This window comes from Thalassophryne amazonica, chromosome 2, assembly GCF_902500255.1.
Source record: "Thalassophryne amazonica chromosome 2, fThaAma1.1, whole genome shotgun sequence".
NCBI classification, from domain to species: Eukaryota; Metazoa; Chordata; class Actinopteri; order Batrachoidiformes; family Batrachoididae; genus Thalassophryne; species Thalassophryne amazonica.
In genome coordinates this window covers 123480323-123506827 of record NC_047104.1, presented here as the reverse complement: position 1 = coordinate 123506827, position 26505 = coordinate 123480323, and the positions used below count along the sequence as shown (strand labels likewise).

At 42.8% G+C, this 26505-nt stretch overlaps 1 long non-coding RNA gene across 1 annotated transcript; it reads right to left on the bottom strand.

Annotated features, from left to right (window-relative positions):
- Window positions 1-3110: 3110 nt before the first annotated feature.
- LOC117530041 lies at window positions 3111-25895 on the bottom strand. Its single transcript, XR_004566174.1, has 3 exons — window positions 25885-25895; window positions 25569-25571; window positions 3111-3194 (listed from the first exon to the last, which is right to left on the bottom strand). It is a non-coding gene; the product is annotated as an uncharacterized LOC117530041 (long non-coding RNA).
- Window positions 25896-26505: the final 610 nt, after the last annotated feature.

Below are 26505 nucleotides of genomic sequence, written 5' to 3'. Positions count from 1 at the left end.
ACTGGTTGAGCAAACTCCCATGAACCCTCGAGCACCGATGGAGGGTGTAGAGCTGGCCCAGTGTGCCGCAACCAGGACGAAAACCACATGCTCCTCCTGAATCCGAGGTTCGACTATGGGTCGAATTCTCCTCTCCAGTACGCTGGAATAGACCTTACCGGGGAGGCTGAGGAGTGTGATCCCCTTATAGTTGGAACACACCCTCGGTCCCCCTTCTTAAATGGAGGGACCCCCCGGTCTGCCAATCCAGAGGCACTGTCCCCGGCCGCCACGTGATGTTGCAGAGGCATGTCAACCAAGACAGTCCCACAACATCCAGAGACTTAAGGCACTCAGGATGGATTTTATCCACCCCAGGAGCCTTGCCACCGAGGAGCTTTCTAACCACCTTGGTGACTTCGGCCTGGGTGATGGATGAGTCCCCAGTCTCTGCTTCCTCTTCAGAAGACATGATGATGGGATTGAGGAGATCCTCAAAGTATTCCTTCCACTGCCTGACAACATCGCCAGTCAGGTTAACAGCTCCCCACCCGCACCATAGACAGTGCCAGTAGAGAGCTGCTTCTGCCTCCTGAGGCGACGGACGGTTTGCCAGAATTTCTTTGAGGCCGACCGATAGTCCTCCTCCATGGCCTCCCCGAGCTCCTCCCAGACCCAAGTTTAAAAAAAAAAAGTCACAAAAATATGACTCATTTCATCACGGGAGCATGGAAAAAAATGTGAGACTGGGCTGGTATAGAAGTATGTGAGGGTAGTGCAGGACATGTACAAGGATAGTTTAACAGTGGTGAGATGCACAGTTAGAATGACATTCATTCAAGATGGAGGTGGGATCACACCAAGGATCAGCTCTGAGCCGTTTCTTGTTCACAATGATGATGGACAGGTTGACAGATGAGATCAAACAGGAGCCATCATGGACTATGGTGTTCACAGATAACATTACGATCTGTCGTGAGAGTAGAGAGCAGGTTGAGTCCAGCCTGGAAATGTGAGGATATGTTCTGATGAGCAGGGGAATGAAAGTCAATAGAAGCAAGATTTAGTACGTGTGTGAATGAGAGCCCAGTGGAATTGTGCTGGTACAAGAGGTAGAACTGGTGAAAGTAGAGTTTAAATACTTGGGGACAGCTGTCCAAATAGTGGAGAGTATGGTAGAGAGGTGAAGAAGAGGGTGCAGGCAGGTTGGAGTGGGTGTACAAAGGTGGCTGGAGTGATTTGTGAGTGAAGAATATCTGCAAAAGTGAATGGGGAACTTTACAAGACAGTACTGAGACCAGCTATGTTGTACAGCTTAGAGACAGTGCCACTAATAAAAAGACAGAAGGCAGAGCTGGAGATATTGCGATTCTCTTTGGGAGTGACGAGGATGGCCAAGATTAGGAATGAACATATCAGAAGGGCAGCTCAGGTTTGAAGGTTTGGAGACAATGTTAGAGAAGCGAGAATGAGATGGTTTGGACATGAGCAAAGGAAGGATCCAGGGTATATCGGGAGAAGGATGCTGAGGATGGAGCCATCAGGCAAGAAGAGAAGAGGGAGGCCAAAGAAGTTTATGGATGTGCTGAGGAAGGACATGCACGTGGTTGGTGTGGCAGAGAAAGACACAGAGGACAGGGTGAGATGGAAATGATTGATCTGGTGTAGCGACCCCTAACAGAAGTAGCCAAGAGAAGAGGAGGAAGAAGAAGAAGCTGTGCAAAAAGACAATTTGCAGTATTTTTAAAAATGTAATTTGCAATTAGGGATGGGTATTGATAAGATTTTATCGATACCATTATTGATTCCGCTTATCGATCTGATTCCTTATCGATTCCCTTATCGAGACCTCTTGTGGATTTTCTGTGTACTACAAGTAGGCTTTACAGGTTTTCTATGTCAACAACATTTTATTGAGTCTTAAACTAATTAAATATGAAATTGGTCACTGGATCCTTACATAATAAAGTACATGGTGGATCCTTGACCTCTGGACATAAATAGAAATAAACAAAATCTGAGAGTGTTTGGAGCTGTGGAAACAGTACGGAGGACAATTCTCATTTCTTGACTGCAACAAGACAAGAGTCCCAGTTATTGACTTTAATCCACACAAAAGTGACTCTCGATTAACATATTTTAATGGCTTTGAGAGGGGTTAAGAAGCGGACTTGCAGCTTCTGAAGAGCGGCGAATCAAAGAACCAACGAGCCAGTGGATCGAAGCATTGGTTCACGCTTCAAAGTGGAGTCACGCTGCAGAAGCAGTTGATTACAGAGCCACTGCAGGGTCTGTAATCAACATAGAGAAATGATCATTTTCCTGACAAACGCCCTCAAAAACGACGGACGCTCTGAAGGACCGATAAGGGAATCAATTCAGTCATTGTTCTGCTGAAAGATGAACTTTCGCCCCAATCAGAGGTCAAGAGCGCTCTGGAGCAGGTTTTCATCCAGGATGTCTCTGTACATTGCTGCATTCATCTTTCCCTCAATCCTGACTAGTCTCCCAGTTCCTGCCGCTGGAAAACATCCCCACAGCATGATGCTGCCACCACCATGCTTCACTGTAGGGATGGTCCCTGGTTTCCTACAAACATGATGTCTGGCATTCAGGCCAAAGAGTTCTGTCTTCGTCATATCAGACCAGAGAATTTTGTTTCTCATGGTCTTAGAGTCATTCAGGTGCATTTTGCTAAATTCCAGGCAGGCTGCCATGTGTATTTTACTAAGGAGTGGCTTCCATCTGGCTACTCTACCATACAGCCTGATTGGTGGATTGCTGCACAGATGGTTGTCCTTCTGGAAGGTTCTCCTCCATGGAGGAATACTGGAGCTCGGACAGCGTGACCATTGGGTTCTTGGTCACTTCCCTGACTAAGGTCCTTCTCCTCCGATCACTCAGTTTAGACAGGCAGCCAACTGCCATGTGCCTTTTACTAAGGAGCGGCTTCCATCTGGCCACTCTACCATATAGAGGTTAAGTCATATGATTGGTTAACTCATCTGTGCCCAACCCAGGTCCTGTAGGGCCCCTGCCTTGCATGTTTTCTAACTCTCCCTGTTCCACTCCCAGGCAATTAACTTTATCAGTTGTGCTCAGCCAATCAAGAGTTGGAAGACACCACTTTTAAAAAAATCAGGTGTGACTGGAGTTGGTAGACGTGGAAAACTTGCAGGCCAGGGGCTCTCCAGGAACAGGGTTGGTGACCCATGCTATACTTTAAATAGAGATTTTGTATTCTCCAAGCACAGGGGTCGCCCACCCCTGTTCCTCGAGAGCCCCTGCCCTGACCTGATAGAGTTAAATGCCTGGAAGTGGAACAGGGAGAGTTAGAATACATGCAGGGCAGGGGCCCTTCAGGACCAGGGAAGGCACAGCTGGGTAAACTGCTGCAGAGATGCTTGTCCTTCTGGAAGGTTCTCCTCTGTCCACAGAAGAATGCTGGAACTCTGACAGCGTGACCATCGGGTTCTTGGTCACCTCCCTGACTAAGGCCCTTCTCCCCCAGTCACTCAGTGTAGATGGGCGGCCAGCTCTAGAAAGAGTCCTGGTGGATCTGAGCTTCTTCCATTTATGGATGATGGAAGCCGCCGTGCTCATTCAGACCTTCAAAGCAGCAGAACTGTTTCTGTGCCATTCCCCAGATTTGTGCCTTGAGACAATCCTGTCTTGGAGGTCTACAGACGATTCCTTTGACTGCATGCTTGGTTTGTGCTCTGACATGCACTGTTAACTGGTGGACCCTTATATATAGACAGGTGTGTGCCTTTCCAAATGATGTGCAGTCAACTGAATTTACCCCAGCTGGACTCCAATTAATATGTGGAAACATCTCAAGAATGATCAGTGAAAACAGGATGCACCTAAGCTCCATTTTGAGCTTCATGGCAAAGGCTAGAAGGAGAGAGCATATCTCACCCATATTGGCCTCTCTTCATTGGCTTCCTGTTAAATCTAGAATAGAATTTAAAATTCTTCTTCTTACTTATAAGGTTTGAATAATCAGGTTCCCATCTTATCTTAGGGACCTCATAGTACCATATCACCCCAATAGAGCGCTTCGCTCTCAGACTGCAGGCTTACTTGTAGTTCCTAGGGTTTGTAAGAGTAGAATGGGAGGCAGAGCCTTCAGCTTTCAGGCTTCTGTCCTGTGGAACCAGCTCCCAATTCGGATCAGGGAAACAGACACCTTCTCTATTTTTAAGATTAGGCTTAAAACTTTCCTTTTTGCTAAAGCTTATAGTTAGGGCTGGATCAGGTGACCCTGAACCATCCCTTAGTTATGCTGCTATAGACTTAGACTGCTGGGGGGTTCCCATGATGCACTCAGTGTTTCTTTCTCTTTTTGCTCTGTATGCACCACTGCATTTAATCATTAGTGATTGATCTCTGCTCCCCTCCACAGCATGTCTTTTTCCTGGTTCTCTCCCTCAGCCCAACCAGTTCCAGCAGAAGACTGCCCCTCCCTGAGCCTGGTTCTGCTGGAGGTTTCTTCCTGTTAAAAGGGAGTTTTCCTTCCCACTGTCACCAAGTGCTTGCTCACAGGGGGTCGTTTTGACCTTTGGGGTTTTTCTGTAATTATTGTATGGCTTTGCCTTACAATATAAAGCGCCTTGGGGCAACTGTTTGTTGGGATTTGGCGCTATATAAATAAAATTGATTTGATTTGATTTGACATTTTCTAAGTACCAAACGAGCGGTGTTAGATGTTTGTCTGTGTCAGCTGGAATCTGGCCGACACCTGCTGCAAGAGGATTGTATCTGTTTGCACAGTTTGCACACTTTGTCTTTCAGCCGCTGGTTGCGCAAATAGTTGTAGCAACAGGTGTACAAAGCGTTCGAGGCAGGGACTATTTTACATGTTTTGCACACGATTCCGGCTTCATGTGCACTTCGACAAAACTTCACACTGTGTGAAGGGGCCCTAAGAAAATCCTCCTGTATCCCACTTCATCATGAAGCTGTGTCGGGGGATGCAATATGGGAAACATACACGATGCACAATTTCTCCAATCACAGCCAGAGAAGCCTATAACCTCTTCTGGGCTGCCTGGGTGTCTTGGTGGCTTTCCTCACTCTCCTTCTTGCACAGTCACTCAGTTTTTGACAACTGTCTACTCCATGCAGATTTACCTTAGAGTGCTATACTGTTTGTATTTCTTCATAACTGATAAAAAAATAAAGACCAAGACATAATCAGTGACTTGGAAATGTTCATGTATCCATCCCCTGACCTGTCTGAAGAAAACTGGCAATTAAACTGATTATTTACAGGTATTATATCAAAGGGGCTGATTACTTATGCAACCCATCAGCTTGGCATTTAGATTTTTAATTAATTTATATCAAGTGGTAGAGATTTGCTTTCAGTTTGAGTTTAAGGAAGATAATTTTAAGAATTTTTATTTTATGTCTTTTTTGTGTTTGAAATGGCATAACCAAATTAAATGTGTGAAATACTAAGTGTTCCAACACTTTTAGAGGGCACTTTATATAGGCTGATGTAGATCTAAACCACAGGTTTAATAATTCATCAGCACATTCCAGTTGCTAAATGTAAATATATTAGTGGACATTACTGGATTATCACCATCATTTGGACAATTAAGGTCCTGCCTGCTACAACTGTCAGGCAAATGCAAACATTTTCCTTCTTGCATTTTCACTGGTTAAGTTTTATGAGGAGAGATTTTAATCTTAATAAAGACAGCAGTGTAGTGATACCACTGCAGCACATAGGATTATGAGACTCTCTAATTATAAGAAACTCTAACAACAAATAATTGTCCAGTAAGTCTATTATTTGGCAAGTTTCATGCTGGCTCTTGTGATAAGAATTTTATTGAACCCCCTCCCCGCTTTTCCTCTCTGTTCATAAACTTCATGTTTGTGTTAGAAAATTCATGAGGTGTTGTACATTGACCATTTGTGGTTAAATGTGGAGGTGTAGAGGGTGGACTATGAGCACTTTTGCCACAATTACTTTTAAAAGTTACTTTATTAGTTATGTTATACAGTAACTAATAATACTTTATAGAGTTACTTCATTCAGCAGCTGCAGACAACTTGTTGGCAGCTGCTGAATGTAACTAATAAGTAACTAGTATCTACCTGGTTATTTTTAAGAATGAGTACTCAGAAAAGTGATTGTTAGTTACTTTGGTGATTATTCAATCTTAAGAGTAACTAAGTAGATTACTACAACCCAATTTCATTGAAGTTGGGACGTTGTGTAAAATGTAAATAAAACAGAATACAATCATTTGCAATCCTCTTCAACCTATATTCAATTGAATACACCACAAAGACAAGATATTTAATGTTCAAACTGATAAACTTCGTGCAAATATTTGCTAATTTGAAATGGATGCCTGTAACACGTTTCAAAAAAGTTGGACAGTGGTATGTTTACCACTGTGTTACATCACCTTCCTTCTAACAACACTCAATAAGCGTTTGGGAACTGAGGATACTAACTGCTGAAGCTTTGTAGGTGGAGTTCTTTCCCATTCCTGCTTGAAGTACGACTTCAGTTGTTCAACTTGTCCGGGGTCTCCGTTGTCGTATTTTGCGCTTCATAATGCGCCACACATTTTCAATGGGCAACAGGTCTGGACTGCAGGCAGGCCAGTCTAGTCTGGATGGCACCATGTGTTGCTCCAAAAACTGGAAGTACCTTTCAGCATTGATGGTGCCATCACCGATGTATAAGTTGCCCATGCGATGGGCACTCACACACCCCCATACCATCACAGATGCTGGCTTTTGAACTTTGTGCTGGTAACAATCTGGATGGTCTGTTTCCTCTTTCATCCGGAGGACACGACATCCATAATTTCCAAAAACAATTTGAAATGTGGACTCATCAGACCACAGCACACTTTTCCACTTTGCGTCTGTCCATTTCAAATGAGCTCGGGCCCAGAGAAGGGGGCGGCATATCTGAATGTTGTTGATGTATGGCTTTTGCTTTGCATGGTAGAGTTTTAACTTGCACTTGTAGATGTAGCGACAAACTGTGTTAACGGACAATGGTTTTCTGAAGTGTTCCTGAGCCCACATGGTAAGATTGTTTACACAATGATGTCGGTTTTTATTGCAGTGCCGCCTGAGGGATCAAAGGTCACGAGCATTTAATGTTCATTTTCGGTCTTGCCGCTTACATGTAGAAAGTTCTTCAGATTCTCTGAATCTTCTGATTATATTATGAACTGTAGATGATGGAATCCCTAAATTCCTTACAATTGAACATTGAGAAACATTGTTCTTAAACTGTTGGACTATTTTTACACACATTTGTTCACAAACCCAACCATACCCAACCATGACACTCACCTGTTTCCCATTAGGTGTTCTTTGAGTATTCATCAACTTTCCCAGACTTTTGTTGCCCCGTCCCAACTCTTTTGAAAGGTGTTGCAGGCATCCATTTCAAAATGAGCAAATATTTGCACAAAAACAAAAAAGTCTATCAGTTTGAATATTAAATATCTCGTCTTTGTGGTGTATTCAGTTGAATATAGGTTGAAGAGGATTAGCAAATCGTTGTTGTGTGGGCCGCCAGAAGAGGAGGTACTGCTGGCCCACCACCAGAGGGCGCCCTGCCTGAAGTGCGGGCTTCAGGCACAAGAGGGCGCTGCCGCCACGGACACAGCAGGGGGTGACAGCTGTCACTCAATCTACTCTACATCATCTCACTCCATAAAGACCAGACGTCATCTCCACCTCGTTGCCGAGATATCGTACTTCTATGGAGGTAACATTCTCTGCCTATATGATTGATTCCAAGTGCTATTGTGTTGCAGCTGTCAACCAGAGGACCGGCGTGGGTCGCGACTGTTTCATCCTACGTCAGATAAGTGGTTACAAGACGCTGCACGAGTGTGTGTTAGAGGTGGAGGTGGCATTTCCACCGTTGTGTTACGGGGTGTACACACACCCACACTTGACTGTCTTTGCTCTTCGCCAGCAGTACCAGATCCGACAGTCGGGGATGGTGATCACCTGGGAATTCGGGACTTGGCGGCTCCAGTATTCACCAGGTTCGGTGGCGGCGGAAATCGTGTGGTTCCGGCTCTTCTCGGGACAGGCGTCTTCTATCCTCGAGCTGCCCACACGTCACCATTGTGGATTGACTGTTATCAGATACTGAGATTGTTTGTATATTCGTTGTGCACCTTCACAACATTAAATTGTTACTTTTTGGCTCATCTATTGACCGTTCATTTGCGCCCCTGTTGTGGGTCCGTGTCACTACACTTTCACAACAATTGTATTCTGTTTTTATTTACATTTTTAAACAACATCCCAACTTCATTCGAATTGGGGTTGTAGTTACTTTCTTAGTTACATGAATTATTACGTTACTTATAACTTATTACAAGTTGTTGGCAGCTGCTAATAAAGTAACTGCATAAAGCTGCTAAGGAAGTAACTATATAAAGTAACTAATAAAGTAACTGTGACAACACTGGCTATGAGGGAGATCCAACTGTACACAATTCAAGTAGTGTGGTATTTATAAATACGATTTTGCTTCCAGCACACACTGATAACATTGCCACGGGTAAGACGCTGAAGTGGCGAGAAAAACTGTCAAAGCTCAATATTTATTTTTTATGATATTTTTGGGGGCCACAAAATGAATTTAATTTCGAGTGAGCATTTAACCAGCTTTTATTAAAAAAAAGTATATTTAATTTAGGGTTGGCGTTTAACCAACTTTCATTAAAAAGGGGGTGGGTCGATGCTCGGGACGGGGGATTCCAATGTGCACATATGGTAGATTTGAGTATAATTCATATGCCAGAGTACCTCGTTGATGCTCACATTTTAAAGTACATTACTGGAGCAAAGTGCCAGAGTTCACAACCCTGTTATATCCTGGAAATGTTTTTTTTTTTTTTTCTTGAGAAGATAAAACTGTGAAGGGGTCTTAAAGAGGCGATTTATGTCCAATCCAATTGCCAAGGTTCATTAGTAGCTCGCCATCTGCTTCGTCCATCCACCCACCCATAAAACAACCTAATCAAGTTCACAGGGGTTTGTGTGGGCCAGCTCACAGTGCTACATAGTGTTGATACATGTGCCACTAATGGCAGTGCTTGGACTTACCAACCATCTCCTCTCACTCCACGCACAAACCAAGAAGTAATTTATCTGAACAGTATTCATGAATAGTTGCTGTGCAGGACAGAAATCTAGTTCATCATTCTGTTTTTACCAAATATCAGCAACATCCACGAATGTTCATCATTAAGGCCATTGGTCAACAAAGTTATTTATACTTATGCATTTGGCAGATGTTTTTGATGTTATTGATTGATCAATGCAATACAAGGTCTGTTAGAAAAGTATCGGACCTTTTTATTTTTTTCAAAAACCTGATGGATTTGAATCACGTGTGCTTGCATGAGCAAACCTTGAACCTTCGTGCGCATGCGTGAACTTTTTCACGCCTGTCGATTGCGTCATTTCCTTTTAAGCAGCCTTTGTGTGAGGTGTGTGTCATGCACTCGGCATTTTTTCATTCCAAGGAAAAAGACGGAACGACTGGAGCAGCGCCGCATCAAATTTTGCCAGAAACTGGGCGACAGCCAGGTGGAAACCATTCGGATGATTCAGACAGCTTTCGGTGACGAACCTGTGGGCATCACACAGATTAATGAGCGGTACAACCAGTTTAAAGACGTCTGCACAACGGTGGAGAGCGAGCCGCGCTCCAGTCAGCCATCGACATGCTGAAATGACCAGATCATTTCAAAGTGAACGCTGTGGTGATGAGGGACCGTCGTGTGACTATCCAAAAATTGCGGAAGAGGTGGACATCAGCACTTTTTCGGTACATTCCACTGTGAAAGAAGATTTTGCCATGAAAAGAGTGTCGGCGAAATTCTTTCCTGAAGCTTCTGACGGCGGAGCAGAAAGCCACCTCCGTGTTGTAGTCTCACAGGACATGTCGTGACATGCTCACCTCTTCCACAATTTCTCGGATAGTCACATGACTGAAAAGTCACCGAAAGCCATCTGAATCATCCGAATGGTTTCCACCTGGCTGTCGCCCAGTTTCTGGCAAAATTTGATGCGGCGCTGCTCCAGTCGTTCCGTCTTTTTCCTTGGAATGAAAAAACGCAGAGCGCATGACACACGTTCCACACAAAGGCTGCTTACCAGAAAATTATGCAATCGACAGGCGTGAAAAAGTTCACGCATGCGCACGAAGGTTCAAGGTTTGCTCATGCAAGCACACGTGATTCAAATCCATCACGTTTTTGAAAAAAATAAAAAGGTCCGATACTTTTCTAACAGACCTCGTAATTCGTGTAATGACATCTTTTACTGACTAAATTTATCCTGGCTTTTTGTCTGGATGTTACAGGAACATTTACAATTGTTGCAACAGATCACAAGGAAAAAAAGATTTTGAAAATCACTTTCTGTAATTTAATTCTGTTATCCAATGAGTTTCAAAAACATTGCACAGGTCTATTGGATATTTCATCTGCATACTTCTTTTGATGAACCAATGACAACCCTTATTTACTCGAACAGGCCTCGTTCAATTTTTGCTTTGGATGACAGAAAGTCAATTTAGAGCACTCCTTAAAAAAGTAAGCACTTTTTAAAACTGTTATTAAAAAAAGAAGGAACAAAGAAAAAGAAACAGTGCAGCTTCTCAAAGCATCTGTCCCGCGCTCTCTTAATCTCCCATACAACTCCTACCCTGTTTCAGATGCAGCCTAGTGTCATGTTATGACACATAGTTTTCATGATGACCAAGGCTATAAACAGTTTTTTTTTTTTTCTCAAATCTGATCTTTTGAGACAGACCACACACCGTTACTTGCAAGTGATCATACTGGATCTGTGTGTCCAGACATCACAACCACAGTGGCATGAATTCTATTATTTCCATCGCTCTGGAGTTGACATTATTTTTGGTTGTCACCCTGCAAGTGACTGAAAAGACACTGGAAATCCAATTATGGCATCCAAAGCATCCACACTGAAATGCATATGTAGAAATCCAAATGGAATCACATTTCAAACCACCTCCAAATGTGGTTGAAACCTATGCCAAGCATTTATTGGGGAAAAGGCAGGATTCATTCTCAACAGGCCGTCTGTCTATCGCAGGGCTGATGCATGTAGACAAACACATTCACAGTCTCACTCACACTTGCAGTCAATTTACTGTTCAGATTTCAAGATAGATACAGATTTCAATTCAAGATAGATACAATATGAATATTGCAAAAAAGGGGTCGGACTGACAGTCTAAACATAGCCACATATACTTTTATAATCCCCATGAATAAGTCCTATCAGAAGTAGCCCTGTCAACTGCATCTAACTACACTCAACAAAAATATAAACGCAACACTTTTGGTTTTGCTCCCATTTTGTATGAGATGAACTCAAACATCTAAAACTTTTTCCACATACACAATATCACCATTTCCCTCAAATATTGTTCACAAACCAGTCTAAATCTGTGATAGTGAGCACTTCTCCTTTGCTGAGATAATCCATCCCACCTCACAGGTGTGCCATATCAAGATGCTGATTAGACACCATGATTAGTGCACAGGTGTGCCTTAGACTGCCCACAATAAAGGCCACTCTGAAAGGTGCAGTTTTATCACACAGCACAATGCCACAGATGTCGCAAGATTTGAGGGAGCGTGCAGTTGGCATGCTGACAGCAGGAATGTCAACCAGAGCTGTTGCTCGTGTATTGAATGTTCATTTTCTACCATAAGCCGTCTCCAAAGGCTTTTCAGAGAATTTGGCAGTACATCCAACCAGCCTCACAACCGCAGACCACGTGTAACCACACCAGCCCAGGACCTCCACATCCAGCATGTTCACCTCCAAGATCGTCTGAGACCAGCCACTTGGACAGCTGCTGAAACAATCGGTTTGCATAACCAAAGAATTTCTGCACAAACTGTCAGAAACCGTCTCAGGGAAGCTCATCTGCATGCTCGTCGTCCTCATCGGGGTCTCGACCTGACTCCAGTTCGTCGTCATAACTGACTTGAGTGGGCAAATGCTCACATTCGCTGGCATTTGGCACGCTGTAGAGGTGTTCTCTTCACGGATGAATCCAGGTTCACACTGTTCAGGGCAGATGGCAGACAGCGTGTGTGGTGTCGTGTGGGTGAGCGGTTTTCTGATGTCAGTGTTGTGGATCGAGTGGCCCATGGTGGCGGTGGGGTTATGGTATGGGCAGGCATCTGTTATGGATGAAGAACACAGGTGCATTTTATTGATGGCATTTTGAATGCACAGAGATACCGTGACGAGATCCTGACGGCCCATTGTTGTGCCATACATCCAAGAACATCACCTCATGTTGCAGCAGGATGATGCAGGCCCCATGTTGCAAGGATCTGTACACAATTCTTGGAAGCTGAAAATGTCCCAGTTCTTGCATGGCGGCATACTCACCGGACATGTCACCCATTGAGCATGTTTGGGATGCTCTGGACCGGCGTATACGACAGCGTGTACCAGTTCCTGCAATATCCAGCAACTTCGCACAGCCATGAAGAGGAGTGGACCAACATTCCACAGGCCACAACTGACAACCTGATCAACTCTATGTGAAGGAGATGTGTTGCACTGCATGAGGCCAATGGTGGTCACACCAGATACTGACTGGTATCCCCCCCCCCCCCCCCCAATAAAACAAAACTGCACCTTTCAGAGTGGCCTTTTATTGTGGGCAGTCTAAGGCACACCTGTGCACTAATCATGGTGTCTAATCAGCATCTTGACATGGCACACCTGTGAGGTGGGATGGATTATCTCAGCAAAGGAGAAGTGCTCACTATCACAGATTTAGACTGGTTTGTGAACAATATTTGAGGGAAATGGTGATATTGTGTATGTGGAAAAAGTTTTAGATCTTTGATTTCATCTTATACAAAATGGGAGCAAAACCAAAAGTGTTGCGTTTATATTTTTGTTGAGTGTAAATCTTTAACTTAGTGGTTTTCACTAAGTGCAATGGTTGCTCTTACCAAAACTGATAAGTAGATACAAAGAAAAAAAGTGATACTGGAATCTTTAAGTCAGTGGATATTTAGCATCAGACGGAGTTGGTTTCACAAAGTTATTCAGATGCTGGATGCTCGTATTTGTTTATGACCTCCAGTGTTCCTTAATGGAGAAGGAACATCATGACATAGGGACTCACAGTTGCTGGTATTGCAACACTATGGCCCAGAGTCTGTGGGTCCTTAAATTGTAGATTGTCACAAGTTCAGTATGTTATTCAGCCATGTATAAACTCGATGTCCAACACATGCCCTCACTCCACCAAGGAGAACATTGCTTTTATTCTCACTTGAAAAAATGATGTTGAGTTGAATAGATGAAGACATACATTCATCACTGTGCTCGAATACTCAGCACAGATGTATACATTTACAGTATTGGATTATGTAGTTTTTCCACCTGCAGTTTGAATTCAAAATGATAATTTCAGTTCATACCCCAGAGATGCTATTAATGTAAAGTTAGAAAAGGTATTGACTGTTCAATAGAACTTTTTGTATAAAAGGTGCCAAAGCTGGTGTGAAAAACACTATTACTTTAGTAGGTGATCTCTAACCTTCCCAGTATTGAATACTAGGGAAGAGAGCTTTATAGAGCTATAGAGGGCACTCAGAGAAGGTATACCTCCATCAATGCCATCACTCTCCTTCCACATGTGAATCTGCACCAAATCCATCATATACATCTCAGTATATCTTTATTTAGAAAGATTCATCAAAAGCAGTTGTACCATGCAGAATCCTCTTTATTGAGATTCCTGCCTTTTGTTCTTTCTTGAGAAACTCAGAACAATGTTGGCAAAATACCTCATTTCACAATGTGAGAACCACTTTTAATTAATTCCTGTATCCGCTGTGTTATCGTAGTCCGCTTTGCTCTACTATGCTTTATGAACATCGGTTTGGAGGTTTTTAAGTAGAACAGACAAATGGGGGAACACACGTCCACTGTGGAACAGCACCCCCGTCCACCTCCCACCTCCAAAATCTGCGTAAGCCTCTGATACATGAAGAATGTCGTTATATGGCTGGGGGGGCCTGGCTGCCGGTTTGTTTCTGTCTTTTGGTTTTCCTCCCAGGTGGCGTGCGTTTGGGACTGAGTGGCTGTGTTGCTGAGGCTGTCAGGACCTCACCCTGATCACCTGCGACTCGTCAGGACTCACAGCTGTGGTGCATCTGGATGGATTGGAACATGTTGGCATTTAAGACTGGAGTGCACAGTGTGTATTTGCCAGAGACTCGACCTTGTGACCAGACGGGTGAGATCGTCGTCTTGGGAGCCATCTCATCAGCAGCGGATGCTGAGAACGTCCAGGTTTGATGCACAGTCTGTGAAAGAGGAGGGGGTGAGGTTTCACGCTCGTCAGCACACTTCCTGAGGTACGTTAGATTTTGTGACTAACAGTTATACAGTCAGTAAATGTGGTGTCCCTCACACCTTATTGTATTGAGCTGTTTGTTAGTCATGTATCAGCTTTCACTGCAGTGGAGTTTTGTGAACTGATTGTTCCATGCCTGCAGGTTGGGAAGCTGATCAGTAATCAAGCCAGGAAGTGTTTGCTGTTTGTACACCTTTAAGTGTTCTGTGTGTAGAGTGTGGACTCACATAATGGTTCCTTCTTTCACAGACTCGGTTGTTGCGGCCACCTGGGGGGTGTCGGCGGGGTCCTTGGGTCCGAAACAGCTTCTGGCTCCGGACTGTTAGCGCTGCTGGGAGCGCACCACGCCAGGCCGCACCTTTGTTATTATATTATCACTGTTATGTATTAAATTCAGTTAGCCTTTGAACCGTGCTCTGCTTATTTCATACTGGGTCCTTCAAACGCTGGTCGGTTCTCCGAGCTGCGTCCGACACATAACAAATGTTGGGTGTTTATTGTTGTCTCCTTTCTGTTTCTGCCACTCTGCTATTAAACTCAGTCACCCACAAACCTTTAAATTATCTCACTTTGACAGTGTTGCAAAACTAATATGCCGTTTGAAGCGAACTGTACAAAGTAAAAATTATGCTTTATTGTCTATACAGCATTTGCCATCAATGTAAAGTCTCTTAAAATGACAGTTTTATCAATGGAGTTTTGTGGAAGGTTATCTTTCCTTCCTAAATTAAGTGAGTCACTGTGATTAAAATCCACAGAAACAGAATTAAAATTATATAAATAGATTTTATCTTTTATTTCCATTAAAACATTTGAAGTGGTGTTTTGTTTTTTCCTTTTTGTGAAGAGGAAATCCAGCTTTTGCGAGGTCTTTAACCTTCATTTCTGGAGCGTGTTCGCCGACACCAACCAAGGACTAGAAACCCGCAGCATGCCGGCTGGATTTTGATGACTCCTTCTCTGATCAACAATATTAATTCAACATCCGTTCATCAATTTATCATACCAGATTCACAACCGCAGATCCGTTCAACACTGAACAATGTACGACCCTTAGCTCAGCAGAACTTTAGAAAAAGGCTTCTGCTTACCTTCAGATGTGGCTATGATATTCAGTATTGAAGAATCCACTGTCCAGAATTGGTAAAAAGGCCTCAAATGCACTAAAATCTCATGACTGGACGGAAACAGCATTTCTGTTAGGTTCTTTTACAACGGTGAGTGATATTCAAAGAATTGGACAGGAAATGGACTTAAAAGTTTAGATTGTAAAGAGTTGTTACACTGATACAGGAATCATCTCAGTGCTGGGATCTTTTCACCAGGTCACATCAATCAATCAATCAATTTTTTTTTTATATAGCGCCAAATCACAACAAACAGTTGCCCCAAGGCGCTTTATATTGTAAGGCAAGGCCATACAATAATGATGTAAAACCCCAACGGTCAAAACGACCCCCTGTGAGCAAGCACTTGGCTACAGTGGGAAGGAAAAACTCCCTTTTAACAGGAAGAAACCTCCAGCAGAACCAGGCTCAGGGAGGGGCAGTCTTCTGCTGGGACTGGTTGGGGCTGAGGGAGAGAACCAGGAAAAAGACATGCTGTGGAGGGGAGCAGAGATCGATCACTAATGATTAAATGCAGAGTGGTGCATACAGAGCAAAAAGAGAAAGAAACAGTGCATCATGGGAACCCCCCAGCAGTCTACGTCTATAGCAGCATAACTAAGGGATGGTTCAGGGCCACCTGATCCAGCCCTAACTATAAGCTTTAGCAAAAAGGAAAGTTTAAGGCCTAATCTTAAAAGTAGAGAGGGTGTCTGTCTCCCTGATCTGAATTGGGAGCTGGTTCCACAGGAGAGGAGCCTGAAAGCTGAAGGCTCTGCCTCCCATTCTACTCTTACAAACCCTAGGAACTACAAGTAAGCCTGCAGTCTGAGAGCGAAGCGCTCTATTGGGGTGATATGGTACTGACGAGGTCCCTAAGATAAGATGGGACCTGATTATTCAAAACCTTATAAGTAAGAAGAAGAATTTTAAATTCTATTCTAGAATTAACAGGAAGCCAATGAAGAGAGGCCAATATGGGTGAGATATGCTCTCTCCTTCTAGTCCCCGTCAGCACTCTAGCTGCAGCATTTTGAATTACTGAAGGCTTTTTAGGGAACTTTTAGGACAACCTGATAATAATGAATTACAATAGTCCAGCCTAGAGGAAATAAATGCATGAATTAGTTTTTCAGCATCACTCCGAGACAAGACCTTTCTGATTTAGAGATATTGCGTAATGCAAAAAAGCAGTCCTACATATTTGTTAATATGCGCTTTGAATGACATATCCTGATCAAAAATGACTCCAAGATTTCTCACAGTATTACTAGAGGTCAGGGTAATGCCATCCAGAGTAAGGATCTGGTTAGACACCATGTTTCTAAGATTTGTGGGGCCAAGAACAATAACTTCAGTTTTATCTGAGTTTAAAAGCAGGAAATTAGAGGTCATCCATGTCTTTATGTCTGTAAGACAATCCTGCAGTTTAGCTAATTGGTGTGTGTCCTCTGGCTTCATGGATAGATAAAGCTGGGTATCATCTGCGTAACAATGAAAATTTAAGCAATACCGTCTAATAATACTGCCTAAGGGAAGCATATATAAAGTGAATAAAATTGGTCCTAGCACAGAACCTTGTGGAACTCCATAATTAACTTTAGTCTGTGAAGAAGATTCCCCATTTACATGAACAAATTGTAATCTATTAGACAAATATGATTCAAACCACCGCAGCGCAGTGCCTTTAATACCTATGGCATGCTCTAATCTCTGTAATAAAATTTTATGGTCAACAGTATCAAAAGCAGCACTGAGGTCTAACAGAACAAGCACAGAGATGAGTCCACTGTCCGAGGCCATAAGAAGATCATTTGTAACCTTCACTAATGCTGTTTCTGTACTATGATGAATTCTAAAACCTGACTGAAACTCTTCAAATAGACCATTCCTCTGCAGATGATCAGTTAGCTGTTTTACAACTACCCTTTCAAGAATTTTTGAGAGAAAAGGAAGGTTGGAGATTGGCCTATAATTAGCTAAGATAGCTGGGTCAAGTGATGGCTTTTTAAGTAATGGTTTAATTACTGCCACCTTAAAAGCCTGTGGTACATAGCCAACTAACAAAGATAGATTGATCATATTTAAGATCGAAGCATTAAATAATGGTAGGGCTTCCTTGAGCAGCCTGGTAGGAATGGGGTCTAATAAACATGTTGATGGTTTGGATGAAGTAACTAATGAAAATAACTCAGACAGAACAATCGGAGAGAAAGAGTCTAACCAAATACCGGCATCACTGAAAGCAGCCAAAGATAACGATACGTCTTTGGGATGGTTATGAGTAATTTTTTCTCTAATAGTTAAAATTTTGTTAGCAAAGAAAGTCATGAACTCATTACTAGTTAAAGATAATGGAATACTCAGCTCAATAGAGCTCTGACTCTTTGTCAGCCTGGCTACAGTGCTGAAAAGAAACCTGGGGTTGTTCTTATTTTCTTCAATTAGTGATGAGTAGAAAGATGTCCTAGCTTTACGGAGGGCTTTTTTATAGAGCAACAGACTCTTTTTCCAGGCTAAGTGAAGATCTTCTAAATTAGTGAGACGCCATTTCCTCTCCAACTTACGGGGTTATCTGCTTTAAGCTACGAGTTTGAGAGTTATACCATGGAGTCAGACACTTCTGATTTAAAGCTCTCTTTTTCAGAGGAGCTACAGCATCCAAAGTTGTCTTCAATGAGGATGTAAAACTATTGACGAGATACTCTATCTCCCTTACAGAGTTTAGGTAGCTACTCTGCACTGTGTTGTTATATGGCATTAGAGAACATAAAGAAGGAATCATATCCTTAAACCTAGTTACAGCGCTTTCTGAAAGACTTCTAGTGTAATGAAACTTATTCCCTACTGCTGGGTAGTCCATCAGAGTAAATGTAAATGTTATTAAAAAATGATCAGACAGAAGGGAGTTTTCAGGGAATACTGTTAAGTCTTCTATTTCCATACCATAAGTCAGAACAAGATCTAAGATATGATTAAAGTGGTGGGTGGACTCATTTACTTTTGAGCAAAGCCAATAGAGTCTAATAATAGATTAAATGCAGTGTTGAGGCTGTCATTCTCAGCATCTGTGTGGATGTTAAAATCGCCCACTATAATTATCTTATCTGAGCTAAGCACTAAGTCAGACAAAAGGTCTGAAAATTCACAGAGAAACTCACAGTAACGACCAGGTGGACGATAGATAATAACAAATAAAACTGGTTTTTGGGACTTCCAATTTGGATGGACAAGACTAAGAGACAAGCTTTCAAATGAATTAAAGCTCTGTCTGGGTTTTTGATTAATTAATAAGCTGGAATGGAAGATTGCTGCTAATCCACCGCCCCGGCCCGTGCTACGAGCATTCTGACAGTTAGTGTGACTCGGGGGTGTTGACTCATTTAAACTAACATATTCATCCTGCTGTAACCAGGTTTCTGTTAGGCAGAATAAATCAATATGTTGATCAATTATTATATCATTTACCAACAGGGACTTAGAAGAGAGAGACCTAATGTTAATAGACCACATTTAACTGTTTTAGTCTGTGGTGCAGTAGAAGGTGCTATATTATTTTTTCTTTTTGAATTTTTATGCTTAAATAGATTTTTGCTGGTTATTGGTAGTCTGGGAGCAGGCACCGTCTCTACGGGGATGGGGTAATGAGGGGATGGCAGGGGGAGAGAAGCTGCAGAGAGGTGTGTAAGACTACAACTCTGCTTCCTGGTCCCCAACCCTGGATAGTCACGGTTTGGAGGATTTAAGAAAATTAGCCAGATTTCTAGAAATGAGAGCTGCTCCATCCAAAGTGGGATGGATGCCGTCTCTCCTAACAAGACCAGGTTTTCCCCAGAAGCTTTGCCAATTATCAATGAAGCCCACCTCATTTTTTGGACACCACTCAGACAGCCAGCAATTCAAGGAGAACATGCGGCTAAACATGTCACTCCCGGTCTGATTGGGGAGGGGCCCAGAGAAAACTACAGAGTCCGACATTGTTTTTGCAAAGTTACACACCGATTTAATGTTAATTTTAGTGACCTCCGATTGGCGTAACCGGGTGTCATTACTGCCGACGTGAATTACAATCTTACCAAATTTACGCTTAGCCTTAACCAGCAGTTTCAAATTTCCTTCAATGTCGCCTGCTCTGGCCCCCGGAAGACAATTGACTATGGTTGCTGGTGTCGCTAACTTCACATTTCTCAAAACAGAGTCGCCAATAACCAGAGTTTGATCCTCGGCGGGTGTGTCGTCGAGTGGGGGAAAAACGGTTAGAAATGTGAACGGGTTGGCGGTGTACACGGGGCTTCTGTTTAGGGCTACGCTTCCTCCTCACAGTCACCCAGTCAGCCTGCTTTCCCGGCTGCTCGGGATCTGCCAGGGGGGAACTAACGGCGGCTAAGCTACCTTGGTCCGCACCGACTACAGGGGCCTGGCTAGCTGTAGAATTTTCCACGGTGCGGAGCCGAGTCTCCAATTCGCCCAGCCTGGCCTCCAAAGCTACGAATAAGCTACACTTATTACAAGTACCATTACTGCTAAAGGAGGCCGAGGAATAACTAAACATTTCACACCCAGAGCAGAAAAGTGCGGGAGAGACAGGAGAAGCCGCCATGCTAAATCGGCTAAGAGCTAGTAGCTACGCTAAGCTAGCGGATTCCTAAAAACACGCAAAGTGAATAATGTGTAAATAATTTAGAGGTGATCAGCAGAATGAGTGCTTTAGTTAAGGCACGTAAAGATTACACTGGGAAACAAATCGTAATCTAGATAACTAGATCAATCTAACTGCGCAGATTAAACAGCTAACAGATACAGAAAAACACCGCTGTGCTCCGGAACAGGAAGTGATACAATACCGCAGTGAGAGCCAACCACCAGTAGAGACCAGAAATCTGGACAATGCTCAAGCATTGCAAACACTTGGGACAAAGAACCCAGATTTTTCTCCTTCACTACCTTTTCTTCCTTCAGCCTAAGCCACCCCCATATGTTCAGTCCTTAACCTGGCTGGAATCAGTGTCTATGTGAGCTGGCTGCAAAGTGAGGTGAAATAGGTGGGTGTCTGTTCGTGGTGCGTTCATGGTTGTTATGTAAAAATCTTATAGTGTGTGTTTATGTATGTAGTGTAGTGTCACGCAATTAAACAGTGTTCCATCATGCTAATTGGTTTTATCAATTAAACATCTATAAAAAGATCATATGGTTTTATCAATTAGACAGTTGTAAAAAGATCAGATCAGAGTTCCACTGTGAAAGTGCAGCTTGGGTTTGAAACACTGAATGCAGTCTGCATCATCCAGTTTAGTTTTAAAGATATGACTCTGGAACATAATTGAAAAGCCATTTACCGATGAAACCAAACCAATACACATTCTATTGTACCTGCATTAATAGTAAATGTCCACCAGATGGAGATATTGCTCCAATACTGTGTGGGACACAACGATGATCAATCTGGTGCTTATATCAGTAGATACTAAACTTTTTGGAGATCATCTGTCAGTTTGTGCCTTATTGGTTAAATTTACCTTTTGCATGCACATACCAAAAGGAATCAGCTAAATTTTGGTTACTGAGTTTTCATTAATAAGCAAAATGGCCAACAGTCCGCATACTCTACATACTGTAACTGTCATTTTCCAAGTGCAGGCAAAGCAAATGTTTGACTCACAGGATAGATTTGGCCAAAGCAGAAATCCCGTCACTTAACCATATAAATTGTCGACAAACCATGTGACAATCATCACACCACCTTCTCAAGGCTACAAACTTGAGTTAAATCCTTTACTTGTATGCTTTTAACATGCTCCATTCATGTGAATGTGCAGCTGCTTTCCCCTCCACTCATACAAGTACTTTGATTTTACTTCAACTCTGCATCAAGATTTATGCAGCTATTACTTTATAAACAGTCCACTGGAACAATAAATTCTGTATTTCACACATTAAACATTACAATCTACAGTTCTTGTGTGCTAAACTGTGGGGGCCCCCGTACATATTACATATCAACTATTAATGTTACACCATGAGTGCTGGGTGTTGCTGATACCTTTCCAAGACAAGGTATCAGCAAGGGTCCTGATGCTTGGTGCTTCTAGTTTTACTGTACGGTTTTGAGATGTGTACACTAATCAGTGACCTAAGGGGATGGCTGGATGTCCTTGGTACTTGGTCTCTCTTTGCTACTACTGGAATGACTTGATGTCAAATAAGCAGTTACTTAAGGAGAGTGACATAAGACTATTATTGTTGTGAGAGGAAAGTTAGGACAAGTTGTCCGTGTGATATTCATCTCTAAGCATGATCCAGCATGCAGGTACCTCAGTAGTGAAGACCCAAGCAACTGAACAAAACCAAGAAGAGAACCATGTTTCGTGTGGTTGTGGCAGACAGGACAGAGGGCTACTTTAGGATGGTGGGGACGGACTGGATGTCTGCCTGGGTGGTTACCAATAATGACTTAAGATGTTCAGTAATGTTTTACATGCAGTGGTGTGTGGCACCCCTCCATCCTCCCACACCTCACCTGAGTAATTTTTTTTTTTACACATTCATAACAAATGTAATGGTTTCTTCTGGAACAAAAATAAATCAAAATGTGCTGTTTAAGTTGAAATCTGCTGCAAAACAGATTACCATAAAGCAATAGATAGGTGCGTTACAAAATATGGGCGAAGCTAACACTGACCAATTACAGCATCAGATGGCCAAATACTAGATTAGATTAGATAAAACTTTATTAATCCCTTGGGAAGACTCCCTCACGGAAAGGTTCCAGCAGGATAGTATAACAGCACACATCAAAAGTGAAAGTTTGCAAATATAAATACACAAATATAAATACCAGACATACTGATCAATACTGGTTTACTGGCTACTACTGTTCCTCTCCTTGTCTTCTGTCTTCCTGTTGCTCCTCCTCCCTCTGAGGGAGTTGTACAGTCTGATGGCCTGAGGGACAAAGGAGTTTTTGACTCTGTTGGTCCTGGACTTGGGAAGGAGTAGTCTGTGGTTGAAGAGGCTCCTCCAGTTGCTGATGACGGTGTGCAGAGGGTGACTGGCATCATTCATAATGTCCAGCAGTTTGCCCAGTGTTCTCTGCCACCATCACCAGAGAGTCCAGCTTCATGCAAACCACAGAGCCAGCCCGCCTAATCAGTTTGTCCAGCCTGGATGTGTCCTTCTTGGATGTGCTGCCCCCCCAAGCACCCCACGGTGTAAAAGACGACGCTGGCTACTACGGACTGTTAGAACATCCACATGAATACCATCACTGAAGCTGCTCTCCTGGTGCTTCATCTGTTGTGGGGTTGATGTCTGTACACTCACTTGATGATCGTGTTAAACAAAAAGGAAAAAAAAAAGTAAAACTTTTCCAACAACACTCAGTAACCACTACAGGCTTCACAGACCAGACAGACTCCTCCTACTGTGCACTCGCTGCATACAAAATCCAACTCATCTGCTTTGTACTCGCTGCTATGCTCTGCACATGCACGTTATCTCCCCCGAGACCACACACAACCAGACAAGTCATAAACGTTTCGCTGAGTCCAGGCCAAGGAAGAGATTAATAAGGGAAAATCATCTGTGTTCATGTGCTCCTCTGTGTGTGTTCTGAGTCATACTGGACGTGTGCTGACACACACACACACACACACACGATATTTACGTTTTTCACAGATGTTTTCAACAAACTGCGTTAGTGTAGAAAGAGCGACTCTTGAATTTGCCTAATGGAGGAATTAAAATTAAAATGAAGTTTGGAGGCAAATGCTGCAACGTGCTGGAGAAAACTCAGCCTCTCATCTCATTTGCAAAATCTTGTAAAGTATTTTGAAAGCCGTTTGATTTAAGATTTTACCTCCCTGCAATGGAAATCATTAATATGTATGTCCATGTCGGGCTAGCCCGCAGTCCCACGTGCCAACATGATTTGGACTCTATTTTGGATGGATGGAGGTGCAGTGAAGGCGGGGGTTTTGTTGTTGTTATGCTATCAGCGCCGTGGCCTGCGCGGCACGCTTCACCTCCCACAACAACATTATTAGAAGGGATTATGCACGCAACATGAGACTATCATCAAGTGGGTATGTGTTTATTTCAAATAAAAATGAGAACCAAACACGCGTCAGGCTTTGTTTAGGGCTAAAAGGTGTGGGCAGCATTGGCTTTGGACTCCAGCCCAGACATGGGGAAATATCCCAACTGACATCAAGCATGACTACCCTGCTAATGGGAGCAGGAAGGTTGTGGTGTGAATGGGAAGTTGATTAAAAAAAAAGAAAAAAGGAGGGAGTGATGGTACAGACAGGCAGCAGGCAACAAGCCCATTGATCCTCCCTGACAAAGCAACACGTGGTTAGCGTGCAGATGTTCTAATCAGCAGAGCTTGCTAAAAACTTAAAGTGACATTTTGCTATGAGGCCAGTGATGGAGAGGCTTGATTGCTCCTTCATTATGAGTCGCACAATGCAGCGCTCATGTGCAATTAGCAAATGATTCAATGAATGCAGTTGTGTGGGAACACGAGTGGATATTGGAAACATGCGGATGAGCAGAACGGCTCCAGAGGCTGAACTTTGATGTTTTTCCTTGATTGTATCCTCTGGCAGATAACACTGCTGTGCGATTTGGCGTGCAGGGTTACATCTCGCTCTGTTTGTTTGTTCCCAACAGTGTACGGTCCATCTCTTAGCGCCACAGGCTTCTTATTGCTGGAAAAGCTGAAACTTCCCTGAGGTATGAATGTAGTGAATTTTCTTCTTTTATTCTTTTGAATAAAATAATTCACTGCCAATATGATCAGGTTCATTTTTACTTTGTTGCAAAGGAAAAATAGTGCACCGCGCTCGTACAGCGCAAACCTCCGCCAACACTAGTTTAGAATTCCACAAAACTTTTACCTTGGAAAAAATTTTCATGGTCAAACTCCTGTTAAAAGTGACTTTTCATAAGCTAAAATAAAATATAAAAGGGGCTTTTCAATGTTAAAAACAATTAAATATCCTCTAAATCTGCAATATGGATCAGATGCAGATCAAACGTAGTCTATTCAATGAGAGTGCCAGTTTGCACCTCAGTGTCACAAATGAGAGTGATTAAGGCACTTTTCATTGAGATATAATGCAAAATGTACATCAGAAGGGCTTTTCAACATTAAATTCAAATGCCCACAAAATTCACAATCCAGATCAGATCTATATCAAACATGGTCAGTGATGGTGCAGACTGGCACCCCACTTGATTGAGTGGGGCACATTTAATTAACATATAATGTAAAATATACATTAAATGGGGGTTTCAATGTTAAATTTAAATGGCCACAAAATATGTAATCTGGATCAGATCCGGATCAATTTTTTTTTCAGTTAATAAAGGATACCATCCTACATAACGCTTTCACATATGAAAGAGTTTTGACCTTTTTTGACAGTTATGAATTTTTGAAAATTTTGAAAATATAGGAATTTTTACTGACTTTGTGGCCTTTGCCCACTTTACTTCAACTTAGTTGGCACCGAATTATCTCCATTATGGAATGGACATAATACACAAAGTCCATTAAGTTCAGATCCACCAGGACTCTTCCTACAGCTGGCTACCCGTCTAAACTGAGTGATCGTGGGAGAAGGACCTTAGTAAGGGAAGTGGTTACACTGTCTGAGCTCCAGCATTCCTCTGTGGAGAGAGGAGAACCTTCCAGGAAGACAACCATCTCTGTAGTAATCCACCAATCAGGCCTGTATGGTAGAGTGGCCAGATGTAAGCCACTCCTCAGTAAAAGGCACATGGCAGCCCACAATGGAATTTGCCATAAGGCATCAGAAGGACACTCAGACCATGAGAAATGAAACTCTCTGATCTATTGAGACAAAGACTGAACTCTTTGGCGTGAAAGCCAGGCATCATGTTTGGAGGAAACTAGGCACCATTCCTACAGTGAAGCATGGTGGTGGCAGCATCATGCTGTGGGGTTTTTCAGCAGCATGAATGGGGAGACTAGTCAGGATGAGGGAAAGATTAATGCAGCAATGTACAGAAACATCCTGGATGAAAACCTGCTCCAGAGCACTCTTGACCTCAGACTGGGGTGACAATTCATCTTTTAGCAGGACAGTGGCCCTAAGCCCACATCCAAGATATCAAAGGAGTGACTTCAGGACAACTATGTGAATGTCCTTGAGTGGCCCAGCCAGAGAGCCCAGATCCAAATCTAACTGAACATCTCTGCAGAGATCTGAAAATGGCTTTGCACTGATGCTCCCCATCCAGTCTGATGGCGCTTGAGAGGTGTTGCAGAAGAATAGGCAAAACTGCTCAAAGATAGGTGCTCCAAGCTTGTGGCAGCATATTTAAGACTTGAGGCTGTATTGAGCAAAGGGTGTGAATTCTTATGTACATCTGATTTCTTAGATTTTTTTTAAATTATTTTGAATAAATTTGCAAAAAAAAAAAAAAAAAATCACATTGTCATTATGGGGTGTTGTGAGTAGAAGTTGAGGGGAAAAATGAATTTACTCCATTTTGGAATTAGGCTGTAACACAGTGGTTGCCAAGTTATTCCAGAAAGGGCCAAGAGGGTGCAGGTTTTCATTGCAGCCACTGACTCCAGCAGGTGATTTCACTGATGAACTCATCCCCAAAGTGATGTTTTCATCAGTGAAATCACCTGCTGGAGTCAGTGGCTGCAATGAAAACCTGCACCCTCTTGGCCCTTTCTGGAATAACTTGGACACCACTGTTGTAACATAACAAAATGTTGAAAAAGTGAAGTGCTGTGAATGCTTTGTGGATGCGCTGTATACGAGGTCTATTAGAAAAGTATCCGACCTTATTATTTTTTTCAAAAACCATATGGATTTGAATCACGTGTGATTGTGTCAGACAAGCTTGAACCCTCGTGCGCATGCGTGAGTTTTTCCACACCTGTCGGTTGCGTCATTCGCCTGTGAGCAGGCTTTGAGTGAGGAGTGATCCACC